Below are 16149 nucleotides of genomic sequence, written 5' to 3' on the forward strand. Positions count from 1 at the left end.
AAAATCTATACTACCTCCAAATCTTGTTCTCTTCTTACCTTGGTTCCAAAGTTTTACTGTGTAACTTATCCTCAGCCATAATATTTTTATTCTTATGTCTCTCTTCACTATTATTTTTTCACCAATTCATGCTTCCAGTTTAGTACAACCTTGGAAGACAATGTAGCCACTCCTGATGAGACCTGACAGTCTAGGGTCAGAGGGAAGGGGAGGAGGCCCTTCCCTATCAGTGGACTGGGGGAAAAGCACTGGAAGAGAAGAGGGAGGGAGGAAGGAAGGGAGGACAGGATTGGGAGAGCATGAGGGAGGGGACTACATCTGGGATACAAAGTGAATAAATTGTGATAAATTAAAAAAAAAGGAGACAAAAAAGAAAATAAAAACTTTAACAACAGAAGCACCAACTCTTTGCTAAACTCTCAGAGGAAAGAAATAACACCCGTCTACACACTAGATAAGGGCAGAACAGAAACACAAGATCATAAATCTTAAAATATGGATGAACCTATTTTATGAAAAATATATGAAGACTGCAAAGGGAAAGCAAAATGGGATTCATTTTCAATAACAGCGCACTGTGACCTTAATGTTCTCACTCTTCTGTACTTCCCCAGAACATACAACAAGTGGCACTTTAAAATGCATTTAACTCCTCTCCAGAGAGTATTAAACTTTTAAAGCATTAAAGAGCACCTGCCAACAAGAAGGAACTCATGTGGGATGCAGCGATTTGTGGACATCTTCTCTCTGAATTCTAAGAACAGATTTTTGCTTCTCCACCCACCTAACATGTAGTGGTGGTGTAAGTAAGCCACGGTTATCTCACATTAGAACTGTTCTCTGATGTGATATTTCTTCCTTCATAATCCATGAGGAGGGTGGGGGTGGGTCACAGAATGACTTTTTCTCAAGTAGCCAACTTTGTACAAAGGTCATAAAAAGGTCAACCCCTGGAGCTAGGGCTGGCAGAAGCTAATGAAAAGAGCTGTTTCTTTGATTGTTTGTTTGTTTGTTTGTTTGTTTTGAAAACAAATGAGTTTTATTCTGTATGGAACCAGACACCCAAAATAGTGATGATAGAAATGGGAAGGTTTCCTGAGCCTCTTTTAAAGACTTCTCATAATTTTTCTCAAGGTTATCAGATTGATTTGTTTTTTTTGTTTTGTTTGGCTTTTTTTTTTTTTTTAGGTTTACTTTTTGTTCAATATCAATGTTACAGAGTTCTGACACTGTCCAACTATACCTGAGAACCCAAAGAAAGAAATGGTGCAATGGACAGCCTCATTTACCCAGATAGTGCATTAAAACTTGATTCATAGGCTGGAGAGATGGCTCAGAGGTTAAGAACACTAGCTGTTCTTCCAAAAGTCCTGAGTTCAATTCCCAGCAACCACATGTGGCTCATAACCATCTATAGTGAGATCTGGTGCCGTCTTCTGGTGCACAGGCACACAAGCAGGCAGAATGCTGTATAAATAATGAATAAATAAATATTTAAAAAACTTGATTCATGTGCATTTTGATAACTTCACAAGACTTGGAATTTACATCTACTGCAGGTCTTTAGCGTTCCAGCACAGTATGCCATTAAATAAACCTCTTAACACAGAATGTGTGTGTGTGTGTGTGTGTGTGTGTGTGTGTGTGGTGTGTGTGTGTGGTGGGGGGGGATAAAGCACACTTTAAGGAAAGAACATGGCTCACTGTGAGATTACATGTTAAGGTTTCTGACGCCCAATTAAGTTTTCAGTTTAACCAACAATCTCAAACTTCTTCTTCTTCTTCTTCTTCTTCTTCTTCTTCTTCTTCTTCTTCTTTTTCCTTAGGCACCCACCTTCCTCCTGGCTGGCTCAGGTCATGCCAACATTATTGCCTAGAAGTGGCATGTTGACTAGTCAGGAGACACTAGCCTACAGTTCCTGCTCCCCACACAGCTGCACTCATCCACTAAACTGCAAGACATGTTCTCAACCTAGGAGAGCTTCCCCTCTTCGCCTATTGTAAATTCAGTGAGTGCTGGAGTGCAACTCACTAGAAAAATAACCAGGGCAAAACACACAAGCCAAAGGGTTATGGCCTAACAAACGCTAATGAGGGGTATTACTGAGCTTATGGCTAAGGCAAGTTTTAAGTAGAAGGTATCACAATTTTATTGATCTTTAGTCAAGGCTAGTATTGGTGTTCTTAAAAGTTCTTTGGGCTTTTAAGAGTCTAGCCACTCACAAGGTAATTAATGGGAACCATTTATTAATACTCTCAATGAAAACTGTATTTTTTAGCAAGCAGTCAGAGATCAGAGGTCAATGCTCCAGAACTGGTTTGCTCGTGCTGTCTTTTGGGTTCCTGGGATTGAACTCAGGCCTTGAGCCCCTGTAAGTGCCTCAACCTGTTGAACCTTATTGCTAAACCATAAGACACTATTTTTAAATGTATATAGATCATTACTTATTCCTTAAACATGCTTATGAGATGTATTTTTGTGAGTGATTCCAGGAACAGAACCTAGAGTCTTAGTCATTCTAGACAAGTCCCTTAGGGCTGAGCTACACCCACAACTGTACATCAATGCCCAGTGTATTAGGGGCAGTGAAATTAAAGCTTCAGGGAACCTTGGACACAATCAGACACATAGGAAAACACTGCATCAAGATTCAAATCTAGTATTGTATGTTCAACAACCCTGTAAAATCACCTCCCATTCTTTGGGCTTGCTTACATTCTTATGGTAAGGACCCTGCAACATTTTTACTGCGCATATTGTTATGCTTTGGTTATGTTTTCCACCAGGTGCTTTTAGCCAGAAGAGAAACATAAATGAAGTTTAGATCAGGAGGCAAGAGGTGATAAGAGAAGGAACTGAAAGAATATTTATCTCAGAATGTCTTTATTCATTTTTACATGTGTATCTGGTGGGGTTTAGCCTTTCTCTACTTTTTTTGCATACGCCTTATTCTTCCACATTTGCTGGTTCCATTGATCAAGACAGGGGTCAACTAAGCCAAAGAAGCAGAAACATGCTGGACACCTCTTTAGATGGACTTCTCTATCTCACCAAGGCTGCTAGATCTGGGCTTTTCAAATTAAGCAGTGTCCTGGTAAGTTTTATTTTTCAAATCAACAAAACTAAGAGGCACGTGGGAGGAGGGACTTTCAGTTGAGAGACTGTCCAGATCAGACTGGCCTATGGCCATGTCTATTGGGACCACATAGGTGGTCCTGGGTTGTATATGAATGAAAGCTAAGCAAGATGAAAAGCAAACAGTAAATAGCATTTCTTGAAGGTTTCTGCTTCATTCCCACCCTGACTTCCCTCCAAAATGGGCTGCTGTTAGCAGAAAGTAAAAGACAAATAAACTTTTCTTCCTCAAGTTGGTGGTGGCCATGGTGCCTATCACAGAAACTGACATCAGAGTAGAATATATGGTTGGTGACCAGTCTTGCACCAACTGCCAGTGTCCTGTAATCTTGCTAACCACTTGGAAATGTCAGCCTTTATGTTTAACTATTTTGATGAGCATATGAAAGCACCTAATTGTCCTTTTACTCATCATACCATGTCAGGCAGTGTTTAATCCTTATACTGAAATAACCAAGATAAGCCATTATGAAGAGGAAAGGTTTATTGCAATTGACACTTTCAGGCACTTCGGGTAATGATCATTTGGCTCTGTTGCTTTGTTCCTATGGTGAGACAACACATCAGGCCATGGGAATATGCAGGTATCAAAAGGGAAGTAAAATCAAGGACACACATAGCTGCTGGGGAGTCAGATCATGACATCCTTGGCCACAGAAGCTCAAATTATCCTCCATTTCTCCATTATCCCATTATATAACAGGTTTAATTCTCGTGCAGGGATCACACCAATAGCACAGGGTATCTCAGGAAATGTCCAATACCCAAACTCTAGTAGCACTGATCTGTTGTTATAACAGAAACATTTCTCTGAGGTTCCTGGTCACTTGGCTATTAGTGTCTATGAAATGCCTTCATAAGTCTTTCAAGAGTTTTGTTTTCACTTAGACTATTTGGAAATGTTTAGAACATAAACATCAGCTCCTGACTAACTACGTTTTGAACATCCTCCACAGAGAAAGTTGTTGATTTGGTTGCCTGGAGAGAGGAATCTGTGGTTAAGAGTGGGCTCCTCTTCCAAAGGACCCAAGATTAGCTTCCAGCACCCAAGTTCATGTCTCACAACCACCTGTAATTATTGTGCCTCAGTGGACATACATCACATACAGGCACATGCATTCAAGTGCCCAAATAAAAGATAAAATAAGTATTTTTAAAGTTCTTAGTTTTATAAAGTCAGCTTTTGAATCTTTTCATTTCAATTATTAAATCTTAGCTTTTTCTATTCCAAGACATAGCTATATTTATTGCCTTCTTAAGGGATTTTGAGGTTATTTTTTCACATTTATAGCTACTCCTCCAGGGACTCATTTTTGCATATGCTGTGAGGTTCAAATCACATTTTTTCTTATACACTACCGTATTGTACAAACACATTTTATATTAAAGACCTGCCTGCTCTGTTCCCAGTGCTGTGAGATATAAACTTCTCACAAAGCAATCTCTCCCTATCTTTTAGGTTCTTTTCCATGTTCATTGTCATCCAAGGAACCTACAGTTTATTCTTGTAGAGAACTGTCCTTGTTTGATTACTGTAGATCTAAAACAATCTGTTTTAGGCCAAAGCAAAACTTTCCTATTTCTTCTTCATCTGTTGTGTTTTAACTAGTTTGTGTTGGTTTTTTTTCCATTTTCATAAAATTTTCAAATTGACATGTCAAGTTACATGCAAACCTAATATTTCTATAACTACTTTGTGATTTGACAGGAGTTTCGTTGAAACTGTCAATCAGTTTGGAGAGTATTGGCAGGCTGACAGCATTGCGTCCTTTGCCTAGCGCATGTCTAGTTCATTATTCCATTTTCTTATGATCTTAAAAAGATTCAGGGACTAGGGAGACAGCTCAGTCAGGAGAATGCTTGCCTAACATCTGTGAGGAGAATTCAGTTTTCAAGCATCCATTTAAACAGTATGGTGTGGGATAAAAAGGTATGGTGGGCTCTGCTTGCTATCGAAAGCACCAAACAGTTGAGTTCAAGGCAGATTCCCAGGGCTTATATGTCAGCCAACCTAGCACACTTGGTGTTTTTCAGGCCACTGAGAAATCCTATCTCAAAAACGCATGTGGACAACCCTTGAGAAACAACCCCTGAGGGAGGTTGCTCTCTTCCCTCACACTAATGCGCAAAAATGTGTACTCACACATACAAAAGAATCACAGTTGATACTATTTTATAGCCTTCACTAAGGTCCAATGCAGTTACTTTACTTGTTCTACAAGACTGAGCTTCTTCATTTTTCTGTAGGTGAGCATTTTTAAATTATCTGACTATTATTACTAATATAGAGAAATGCATTGTGCCTTTACATATTGATCTCCCTGATCATATGTTTTTAAGTCCTACTAAAGCTACATATTAAATTGAGTAATTGACTGATGGAATATTTTGCAATTTCTAGATATCATATCAACCACCCACCCATTTTTGCTTTATAGTCCTTATGGCCCAGCCTGGTTCACAAAACACTGTTAAACAAAGAAAAACAAAACAAAACAAAACAAAACAAAAACTTCTCTTCTTTACTTTCTATGATTCTTAAAAAACAAAAATGTTGGTTCTGTTGCTCTTCTCATGGTTCTCCTGTTCCCACCAGGTCTTTCTATCTCCCCCTTCTTTCATAAGATTCCTTGCACTCTGCCCAAAGTTTGGCTATGAATCTCGGCATATGTTTTGATACCCTGCTGGATAGAGTCTTTCAGAGGCCCTCTATGGTGGCTCCTGTCCTGTTCCCTGTTTTCTCCCTCTTCCGATGTCTGTCTCCTTTGCATTTCTGAATGAAGATTGAGCATCTTACCCAGGATCCTCCTTCTTGATTAGCTTCCTTAGGTGCACCGATTTTAGTATGATTATCCTATATTATATGTCTAATATCCACTTATAAGTACATATAAACCATGTGTGTCTTTCTACTTCTGGGTTACCTCACTCAGGATGATCTTTTCTAGATCCTACCATTTGCTTGCAAATTTCATGATTTGTTTCTGGGCAAAAAGGCCTTTTGTGAGACTGATACTCCAACCAAGGACCATGCATGGAGATAACCTAGAACCCCTGCACAGAAGTAGCCCATGGTAACTCAGTGTCCAAGAGGGTTTCCCAGTAATAAGAACAGGGACTGTCTCTAACATGAACTCATGGGCTGGATCTCTGATCACCTCCACCTGAGGGGGAGCAGCCTTACCAGTCCACAGAGGAAGACAAAGAAGCCAGTCCTGATGAGACCTGATAGATACGCTCAGATGGACCTCCATCTGAGGAACGAGGACCTCCCCTATCGGTGGACTGGGGGAGGAGCATAGGAGAAGAAGAGGGAGGGAAGGTGGGATTGGGAAGGAATGGTAAAGGGGGCTACAGCTGGGATACAAAGTGCATAAAAATAAAATAAAAATAAAATAAAAATTTAAACAAAATTTATTTTTTCTTTTTAATAACCTAAAGAAAATTATAAGGAATGATTAATAAATGTCCCTTTCTTTTCTACGGTGCTGGATAGCATGCAATAGTACAAATCCCTTTATAAATATGCTTAAAATAAACAGATTTTGAAATAGTCTTCCTACTTCTTTTTCCTTTGCTTTTTATTTTGAGAGGAGTGTCTCACGCACTCTAGGCCTTGAAATCACTATGTAGTGTAGCTGAAATTATTTTGAATTTCTGTTTCTCCTACCTCCTTACTCTTTGTATTGATACTAATAGACATGTTCTGCTATGACTCATTTGTGTCATGCTGGGGAATCGAACCCAGGGCCTGTGCGAGCTAGAAAATGCTTTTCGAGCTGAGCTACACCTCCACCTTGTTTTTCCTACTTTAATTAAAATAATCAACTCACCTTTTCTCTTTACTCTGTAATGAATTATGTTGATTCACAAAACTTAATCTCTTGTTCTAAATTAACCCAACATGGTTCTAACATAGTAAATCACTACGTTATCTTTGGAGTAGTTTAGAAGTATTCCAATTACTTTTTTGTTGTTGTTTGTTTTGTTTCTTTGGTTTTTGTTTGTTTCTTTGCTTGTTTGTTTAACAGAGTTTTGTGAACCAGGCTGGGCCATAAGAACTATAGAGCAAGAATGGGTGGTTGATATGATATATTTTATCTGGAAATATTTTATTTAGTTAGAAATGTTTCATTCACACTGGGTAGAAATGGCCTATAATTATTTTCATTTCAATTAATAATTTAGATATCAAGCAAATATCTAACTTCTTTCAAGCCCCTTTCTTAGTCTTGATGTGTTAATTATTTTCATTTCAATTAATAATTTAGATATCAAGCAAATATCTAACTTCTTTCAAGCCCCTTTCTAAGTCTTGATGTGTTTACTATTTCTTGATTTCCCTTACATTCCACTTTACTTTTTCAGGTTGTTGAAAATGTTTGGTGTGATGTTGTCAAAACTGTGACTTATAGGCCTTCTTGAGTCTGTCAAATATATTCAGTTATTTCTTAAAATTATTTCTACCTTATTTTACTTCTTCCTGAGTCTTGTGATCCTGAGTCTTATTGAATCTCCTATAATTACTGTATCTATACTGAAACATTTCTAACATTTCAGCTCTCTGTCCTTAAATGTAACTTTTTTGGTCTTGGTTTCTCTTCACTCATTCTCTCATTAGCTGTATCCCCTCTGCTCTTACACTCTATGTGGAATTTATGACATTTTTCAGTTACTTGATTTATCTTTGTATTTTTCATAATTTAAAATATTGTCATTGAATGTATAATTTTATCTAATAATTCCAACATAAGAAGCCCCTTCTTCCTTTGTCTTTTTTCATTCTCAGCTGTGGTTTCTTCATACTGTACTTCTGATTTATTTTATTTTTTACCTTGTACTGATCACTTTATTGTAGCTTTTATAGCAAATAGACAAAATGTGAAAATATCCCAAAATAAAATAATATTACCAAATTATATTGCCAAATAATTTCACCAAATGATTTAGTTTTGCTTTTGCCAAATACTGGGGAACATTAGAAACCTCTTTATAACAGTTGCTGGGATTCAAATAACATTAAGCTCAGGTACAGGCTTTGTTTTTTTAACTTTTTAAAAATTTTTGTATTAATTAAAGTTTATTCACTTTGCATCCCTCTCCTTAATTTCCTCCCAACCCCACCCTCCCTCCCTCATCTCCTCCCATGCCCCTCTCCAAGTCCACTGACAGGGGAGGTCCTCCTCCCCTTCCATCAGACCTTAGCTTATCAGTTCTTATCAGCATTGGTTGCATTGTCTTCCTCTGTGGCCCAGTAAGGCTGCTCCACCCTCAGGGGGAAGTGATTAAAGAGTCAGCCACTGAGTTCATATCAGAGACAGTCCCTGTTCCCCTTAGTAGGGAACCCACTTGGATACTGAGCTGCATCTGTGCAGAGGTTCTCGGGAATCTCCATGCATGGTCCTTGTAAAACATTGTCAAATATCAACTCACACATGGCCAGGAACTCATTACAGAATCTGAGACCCAAATTCACACTACTCAGCATGGGAAGGGTATGTGTACAATGTATTCTCAGCGCTCATTCTTTGTCTTGCTCATTGACCCATCAACCTCTCCCCACAAAAAGCAAATGATCTTGAATCCTGGGTTAATTGGCCCATCTTCTTCCCCTGTACATCCTGCCTGAGATGATGATTCTTCTCTGTGGTATTAGAGCATAATTTGTTAGCTAGATCTTTGATGTAAATTGCTCTCTTTACAATAATGGAAAGTAGTTTGCTATCTATGTTTCTGATGCTGAGAATAAACAGGGCATTCTCTATAGAGAAAAAAAAAAAAAAGCCCCTGTATTGTAGTGTACTTACCAAAAGCTCCAACTCCATATCACAGGTCATGTAGGAGTTATGTTGGAAAGTAAAATTTTAAAATAAGAAACTGCATATATTTATATTTAGTAGGAAAAAACTCCATGCTTATTACAGTAGAAATGCATATATACACAATTATAAATGCACACGTACCCAGCGCATATGCACACACATGTGAGACAGCTAAAAGAGAAGCAAAAGTCTAGGTCATCTTGGTTACACAGAAGAAGCAAGGAACATGCAAGTACCCACTCCAACTGCTGAAAAATGAACAAACACTCCAACACAACACCTGTGAGCAACAGCCGCAACGCATCTGCCCCATTCAGAATTATATGAAGAGTCTCTTGCCTTCTAATTCACTGTAGTGTCTCCAGAGGACCCATGCAATTTGCAACAAAAAGGTATCCTTTCTTTTAAGCCAAATGTAAAGTTATAGTCAGCTCAGCTCTCCGACTGTTCCAATTTCCTCTCTATGCTGAGATAAACAGTTGTGGGACTTTACAAAAACAATAAAATCTCATCTAAGAAATTCCCAAGACTTTTGCCTTATTCTCCATTTTCCAGCAAACCTAACGGTCTCCAAAGCAGAAAAGCAGTAAATTAAATGATAACCCTCAAAGCCCGGTGGTTTTTCAGATGTACAATAAGAGCTACTCAAACCTGCTTTGCAGAGTTTGTAGAGAGGACTGGGGGTAGTAATTCATAAAGGTACTGTCATTGATACATGTGGCTTTTTAGTCCAAAGAGAAGTGAGTCAACTGTCATGATTAAAAAATGTGAATCACAATGCAAAGCTTTGTGAGTGTGTGTTCACATGAGAATTTTTAATGAACGACCTCCCTCATGCATTACAGGGTTCTACTTTATAGAGTCTGATTTGCTTCCTGGACCCACATGAGAGAAATAGCTGACAGATCGCTTTACCTGGACTGAGAAGATTTAAATACCAGCTATGAAATTTTTCAGCCATCAGATTTCTGCCCTCTGCCTCAGCATTATTTGTGAATTAATAACACTGCCTCTACTTTCCCCATGAAATTTTCTAGACTCTGAAGTAATTAGACAGCATGTACAAAAGTGCCTTCCTGCATCTCCAGACAGACATTCAGGAACTACCTCAATTGCAATGACAGAGAAATCCATAATTGCTCAATGAGTAGAAAAGATGTTCTGAAAATAGAACCTGTGATTACGAGTATCCATTCCAGCGCTTGGCTGAAGGACTGTATTAATTTTTTTTGGCATTTGTGAACAATAGCTTTTAGTAAGAAAAGTAGAGTGAATCCTACTCAGAGTGTCCTAATGATGCAGCAATGATTGTGTGCCTCAGAGATTCCATTATAGCATCTATTTCTGATGAGACATAATACAACATGGAATTATGATGGTACAGTGAAAGACTTCTTGCTCCTTATCATAATTTACCTCATTCATTATACCCCTAAAGAGAGGAACTGGCCACCCAGAGATGATGCAGACCCAGATAATGAGCTAAGAGCTTCCTCAGAGCGGTGGAGATTCCTGAAAAGGCACTGACTCTGTGGAAAACGTCATTATCAGCTTTGTTTCTTTCTCCTTAAAAGCCAAGTGCAGTATGAAAATAAAGCAGTAATGGAAAAATATAACTTGAGTCACAGCTGAGTTAAAAAAAACTTCAAAATCTCTCCAAGTATTGTGTGACTTAATTATTGAAGGAAGAGACTTAGAAGAACTGAGAAGATGCCTAAAACCATTGTTGAGCACAAAGAAATCCTTTCTGTTGAACATATCAACTGTAAAATTGCAAGAATCTTTTATAGTGAAGCAGAAATATAAAATAGAAAGATAAAGTTTACTGTTTGAGTAATTAAATCATAATGAACACACAATCATATACATATATATTTTTCCCTTTTCACTTTCTGAGAAGACTGTTTAGTTAACACAGAGTAGGTGAGTCCAGAATGAGACTGGACTTATGGGAATGAACAGTCGTTTACACTTGGCTGCTCAAGATCCTCCCTTCCATGACCTTTCACCTTCCCTTCTCTGCTAGAGGACCAGAGAACACCATGATTTCATTATAGTAAATTAGATATCACAAGCTGCTGGGATCTGTCAGCCAAGTTTAAAGGCGACATCTCAACTCTCTGCTTCTCTGTAAGAAATCGATGATGCCTCCCTGTGGAGCAGGATCTCGAGCTGAGATCACTTTCTCACACTTCAAAGCAAATGATACAGCCTGTGGGGATGGCCAACAAAGGGCAAAGGGTTACAGAAGTGGAGAGTGTTCAGAACGGCATTAAGAGTCTTCTATATCTTTTAAAATTGTAACAGGGATAAAAGGATGGCTCAGAGGGTAAGGACTCTTGCTGTGCAAGCATGGGAACCTTACATTCAAATCTCCAGCACTCATGTAAAAGCAGGTGTGGCCACGCATGCACGCACAGCAAGTCCAGTGTTATGGGTGGGATGGGGGATGGCAGGTGGAGACAGAAGATAGAGTGTTTTTGCTGGCCACCAACCTTTCCCCAGGTTCAGTAAGACACCCTGATTCAAGGGGCTAAGGTGGAGGATGACAGAGCAGGGCACTCAGCCTCCTCCTACATAGCCTCCACACTCTAGTTCTCTGAGACATCCCTTCCAGATTCAGTAGGGTTTTTCTTTTTCAACTAGATACAGACTGTGTCTGGAAGGGGTGTCTCCATCACCATTCATAAAATAAGTCCTATCACTTCTCCTTGAGTTGCTCATTGATGATGTATCAAATTCAACATGATTTCCTCTTCAGGATCTTTGGGAGACATTGTTGTCAAAAGACTTCAATAACTCCTTCGTTCAAATGCAAACATCCACCTGGGTAGCATGAGAAAATATATCCAGAAAGTAATATCGAGAGGTTCTTTGCCATGCTGTAGAAAGTACCAAAGGCATGAAAACCTGATCCCTTAAATGGAACCCACGTGTGACATTTAAGTACCTACAGCATAAATGACTTCTTCAGTCTGATGTCTAACCTGTGTTTTGGACAAAGGAGAAATCAATATAATTACTGTTTATATTATATCATGCACATCATAATTTTATTTCAGAAGTTCTTAAACAACTACTTCTTCTCCTTTGGAAATCAACCACAACAAAAAAAGAAAACAGAAAAAAAAAATCCCTAAGTGTCTTACTTTCTAATATTAGAGAGAATAGGTAAATACGTGTTTAAGAACCCAGTAGTGACCTTCAGTATGGTCATGGTATTCTCTTTAGGTGGAGGCATGTATTGGTACTCTCTTTAGGAAGGGAATTCAAAGAATAAATACATTATGAAGGAGATTATGTTTGTTTACACTGTATGTGATAGGTAATCCAACAGTGGTGGGCTTCAGAGCAGAGAATCCAACAGGTGCCCAGTCCATGAGGACAGATGCCTCAGCAATCCCATTCTGATGTTAAAATCCTGGGGTTGGGGTAGGGGTTCCTGTAGAGCTGTTCTTTCTTAATCTTCATCTGAAGATGGAGAAGCTGGGTTCTGACACCAGTGGACAATGGCAGCAGCTGCAACAGCAACAGCAGAGATGAAATCAGCAGCAAGAAGTTACCCTGATATTTCCATGGAATCTTCTTGTATCTCAGCTGCCACAGGAATTCATGCCCACTCTGGAAAGATGGCCTTTCCCCACACTCAGCTAAATGTTCCTGGAAATTCCCTTGATGATCCTTAGGGACATGTGTCTTTTATCTTATTCCAGAGCCAATCAAGTTGATGATCAAAATAAAAAAATGACAGTGAGGTAATGAGCATCTGTTTAAGTGGTAGTTACACACACACACACACACACACACACACACACACGTTTTCTATCTATACATTCAGTGTTGATTTTCTGTGTCCTACAAAGGACCACACGCTATATTCTATAACCCCCAATGTTAGTGGTTACAGATAGAGCCTATCAAAGGAAGTTGGCTCACTGGACTTGAGGACAGCAGAGCCTCACCCTCTTCTTCACCCTTACTGTCTTTACTTTCTTGTTGCCATGAGGTGAAGGAGCTTCTGCCACATAAACTCCAGAAGTCTATGCTTCATGTGTTGTCCCAGGCCCAAGCAACAGGCACCCACAGCTGCAACCCTGACCTAAGTAAACGTTCTGTCCTTTTAACTTAGGATTAGCTCAAGTGCTTGTTACAGTGCTACACAGCTGACTCAAGTCCGCATAAACTTACATACGCAGACATATATAGCATGCATATATATTCATTATTACATTGTTATTCATGGATGAACAGACAGACATATATGGCAGGCACATAGATGATGGATACAGAGCTGTATAGACAAATATTACTCGGATAGACTGGGTCATACAATGTTTACAGAATCTCAGATGTTCCATGACCAACCATCTAGCTACATGCTAGAAATACAAAGAGTCTAGCAGCATGGCTTAGTTCAAATATAAAATCTTCAGGGCCATTTTTTTCCTGTTTAATTTGTAAATGACCCCATCATTAGTTCATCTCTATCTAATTCTTATCTACAGGCACATAGACTTCCTTATATAAACATGCAGTGTTGATTCACACAACATTCAGTCTGTAGGCATTCAGGTTATATCAAAAAGTTTTCCATTATAAATAAGTCCCGACACTATCACAGTCAGAATTCACTAAAATGGCCTGCACACTCAAGTTTAATAAATCCTAACATTACCATTACATACTCTAGAGATATCTGCAGGCTCTCAATTGTTGTGTCACTATTCAAAGTTACAGCATCAGCCTGGAGTCCACAGTCAGATGAATAGATAAAGAAAATGATGAATATATATGCAGTACACTTTTACTCAGTCCTGAAGAATGAAATCATGTCCTTTCAGATCAAACTAAACATCACTAGATGAAGCAAAATTGGTTTTCTGTTAGACGTGGAATCAAAAAAAAAAAAAAGTAAATTCTATGAGGAGGCTATTTGGAAAAAGGAAGAGAAGGAAGATGGAGGAGGAACAAGAGAAAGTATGAATGGATGATTATGATCAAGGTACATAATAAACATACATTTACATACATAATATACATTTACATGGAAAACTCATCATTTTACTGTATTAACACACGATAACAAAAATCTAATTTCTAATATCTTCATTTTCATCTTATATTTATTTTCGTGTTGTTGCAAATGTTTTCATTTCATTATTGCTGTGTTTCCATAACGTACATTTTAGTGGTAAAATAGCTGAGTCAAAAAACAAATCCATACTTTGTTTATGCATTGGCCACACGCTCTCTACAAAGGTCCTACTGGTCTTTAAGGTCCTCCATGATATTAAAAAAGGTTTTGTTTTCCCATTTCCTCAGCAGTACATTCTTTTTGTTTATTCATTCATTCTCAAATTCATTATTTTTATGTGCATGAGTGGTTTGTCTGAATGTATGACTGTCTACCATGATGCTTACATAAGTCAGAAGATGGCTCCAGGTTCCCTGGAACTGGAGTTCCAGATGGTTGTGAGCTGCCATGAAGGTTCCAGGAACTGAACTCGGTCCTCTGCAAAAGTAATATGTGCTTTAACCACTGACCCATCTTTCCTGCCTCACTATACTTTTTTCATATTTGAAAATGACAGGAATTTATCCAATGTTTCTGTTCATTTGTACACCCGAAAGTTTTTACATGTGTTTAAAGGATATTTGAACTTATGCAAGTAGGTATCTTGTGAAATGTTTGCTAATGCCTCCCTTTAATTTTAAAAGACAGTGAAGGGCAGAAGAAGATGGCGGCGGCTAGTGTACACCTTAGCTGAAGGGCAAAGGACCTGCAATTCCGAAATTGGTGAGTTGAAGGGGTTGATCAACCCTGAACAGAGTTATCTAGACTTCCAGGAAGAAAGAGACTATAAACTGAGTCCATCTAGAATCGGGTCATAGCAGACTCCTCCGGGAGGAGGCACCCCGGGAGGTAATTCCTAGGCACTTCCCATATCCAACTCCCTACTCCCTCTTTGGAGGAGGCTGGAGGTAGCCAGCAGAACCCACCACAGACTATACTGTCTTTACTCCAGCCCAGTGAGAGCTGCAGCTTCCACCCAAAACCCCCGAGATCTGGGGCTGAGAAAAACCAAGTCCTGACACTCTCCCGGGTCCAGCGCAATATGGTCTAGAACCAAGTCCTAGCACTGGCAGCCCCAGCCCCTGGCAGCTCAGGATCCGGACTGAGAATTCCCAACCCCTCCTGGCACTCCCCTGAGAGTGCTGCCATAAACTTGCCCTACTGGAGGGGAAGGTCAGAGAGGCAGCCTGCCACAGGCCACAGCACCCCCTCTCCAGCGCACCCAACAACCCCTGGCAGAGAAACCAGAGTTCTGGATCTGAGGACACTCAACCCTACCTGGTACTCTCCTGGAACCGCCGACATATGTGCTAGCACCTGACGGCTTCTGGCAGAGAGATCTGGGCTCGAGATCTGGGCTTGAGAACACTCAACCCAACTCTCTGCTGTGCTACCCCAGGACCAGCCATCATAAGACTTTTCTGTCGGACGGGAAGTTCAGAGAGGTGACACACAGGGCAGGTGGACACCAAGTCCTGCTGCTACAGTACCACAGAGCTGACTATTAGCCTATACCCGCATTTGCCCCAGCAGGATCAAATCAGAGAGTAGAGAGCAAGGGGAACCCCTGTGCAATCCAACTGGTCCTGCAAGGGAGTGAGTGTGCCATCTAGGGAGTGTTTGCCCCAGACTCAGGGCCTCTCTACTAAGCAACCAGACAAGAGATCCCTGCCACCCACACCCCTAGTGTGGGCACCATAGGGATTCTTGGGATAGCGACCCCAAAGTTGAAGCCTCTGCCTTGCAGGACTACGAGTGAAATACAGACAAACAATCTCAGGATCCTAGACAGAGCTGAATAATAGTAGCCTGCAGGCCATGGCAATAGTCAGGGAATCCGTGCATGCACACTGCGCCTGCTAAAAGCACATGGGAATAGCGCCAGCGTCACATTCCTTACTTAGATAAAACTGAAACCACAACGCAAACTCTCAAACCAGTGAACCTCTCTCATCTTCCTGAATAAACAGTCCAGACAACAGAAAGAGCCAATCTTAGCCTGAACTACAAACTCCAGGAGCCAACAGTGAGGGTTATAGATAACCAGATGGCCAGAGGCAGACATAAGAACACACCCAACAAAAATCAGGACATTATGGCTTCACCAGCAACCCCAC

The sequence above is a fragment of the Psammomys obesus genome, unplaced genomic scaffold (genome assembly GCF_907164565.1).
Source record: "Psammomys obesus unplaced genomic scaffold, mPsaObe1.curated_primary_1811, whole genome shotgun sequence".
Lineage (NCBI taxonomy): Eukaryota > Metazoa > Chordata > Mammalia > Rodentia > Muridae > Psammomys > Psammomys obesus.